This window comes from Pyrus communis, chromosome 12, assembly GCF_963583255.1.
Source record: "Pyrus communis chromosome 12, drPyrComm1.1, whole genome shotgun sequence".
NCBI lineage: Eukaryota > Viridiplantae > Streptophyta > Magnoliopsida > Rosales > Rosaceae > Pyrus > Pyrus communis.
The window spans coordinates 14,201,958-14,203,938 of NC_084814.1; the positions used below are offsets into that span (position 1 = coordinate 14,201,958).

At 38.0% G+C, this 1,981-nt stretch overlaps 1 pseudogene; it reads right to left on the reverse strand.

Annotated features, from left to right (window-relative positions):
- Positions 1-725: 725 nt before the first annotated feature.
- Positions 726-1,766, reverse strand: LOC137711481 (BON1-associated protein 2-like; annotated as a pseudogene).
- Between the last annotated feature and the right edge of the window lie 215 nt (positions 1,767-1,981).

Here is a 1,981-nt window from a genome sequence, read left to right on the forward strand (position 1 = left end):
TTTTACTCTTTTACTTTTGGATATACTTGACAATAGATGGTGGCTTTTGTTTTTCTAACGTCTCAAATACTACAACTTATTAGAAAGGAAACCACAAGAAAGTTCTCCTCACTTCGATATTTGATTCAAGTATCTATCTTTTCACAACATTGGGCATTTGATGTGCACCCCTAAAGTCTCAACAAAGAAAAGACAACATTTTTGTTTCTCGAAAACAAAATTCTTTATTACGTTTAGAATCTCAGTGTAGCGCAACACGTTTAGAGATCTAGGCTAGCATAAAAAAGAAAATTTTTTTCTGAACTAAAATATACGGGTTCAAATAGAAGTTTTATATAGAGCTCTTATAATAAAATTATAACTTCAAAACTTTTATAGGGCGCACCTTTCAATTTTCCAGAATTCATTTCGAGTAAAACTAGATTTATACAAAAATCAATTTACACTTGCTAAAATAGGAATGCATTTCTTTAACTATTGTAAGCCATATACAAATCATATGAAAAGAAAAATCTTTTCTATCAACTAGCTCGTAATCCAAGTTCAAATCTTCATCCCATTTTTACGAGAAATTTTTCAGTGTGATCGGTATACGGGATGGTACATCACGTGTCATTAAACAAATGGTGGGATATGTGTGCTAAAAAGTTAATAACTTAAAAAATAAAAGGGAAGTTTGGAGTATAAAATGAGATTTTTGGAGTGCCAATAACAATTTCCAAATAAAATTTCTCACCATTCCTATTAAAACACGTATACCACTTATATTTCCATCACAACTAAAAATTTCTCTATTTTTACATCGTTTCCAAGCAAAGGAATAATAAGTTCTTATTCTCGTCTCCGGAAAATAGACATGAAAGTTACATTCCTAAAGAACCTAATCTGCAAATAAACGCCACCAAAGTAAAGACATGAAATTTGTCTAAGGTCCCCAAATCTTTTCATTGCCTCCTCAACTCAATCACACATGGTCCCAGTCATCTGCCTCTTTACAACCAAAACCCATCTGACCTCTCTGCCCTTGACAACTAACAGAGCACTCACCCAATGGTGGCAGTAGGGTTGTCACCGGCGTACCAATGACCGTGCCACACATATCAAAAGCCGGTGCAGTCGTTGAGTTTAAAGGCCGGTGATCGGTGACCGGACCTAAATTCTCCAGCTTCACAGAAAGGTTCACAATTCCATTAGTTCTGGAGCCGTCTCTAGCCCGTAGCCGGTAACTCAAGAACCGAGCTGAACCGGCCGGCGGGAACCCAATATCATGGGCGGGGATTTGGCACCAGCCCAGTTGAGCGCGGCCCATTATGAGCCTCTTGGTGAAGAGCTGGAGATGTATGCAAGAATACCTGTTGTTGAAGAAAGTTGTATCAATAGGGACATGAAATTTGTCACCCCATGTAGGGTTGACGCCTCCTTGATCATCCACCCTTGTTTTGTACGCGTGGAAGGTGTGATCACCGTTGGTTTTGGGTGTGCATGGAGGAGCAATAGTGCGTGGGAGAGTGGTGAGGGTGATGAAGGGTCTGATTTTGTTGGAGAAGACAGAGGGCGATGTGGTTTTGAGGCCTTGGGCTGATAGCACAGTGATCTCCATCTTCATCAGTGGCTGGTGGTTGTACTGCTGCAACATCGTGATATATTATATCTACATAAATATGTATATATATATATATAAAGATTATTAATATATATTGGAGCTTGAGGGTGTCTTATATATTGGAGCCTGTGGAATATGTATAGAATGGGGAAATGGATATGGAAATTGAAGGGGTGGATATATGTGCAGCTATATATTCCCGCTTGCCTAGTCAACTTGGGTGACAAGTTTTGATGTTTTCCTCCTTCCCATACCCATGCCAACTCATTTGAAAGTGACCCTCGTCATTTTTACAAGTTTCTCAATCATAACATACATAGTTAGATATGGAAGTTTAAGATTACTAAAGAATATTAAAATGATGTAATTTTATTTTTT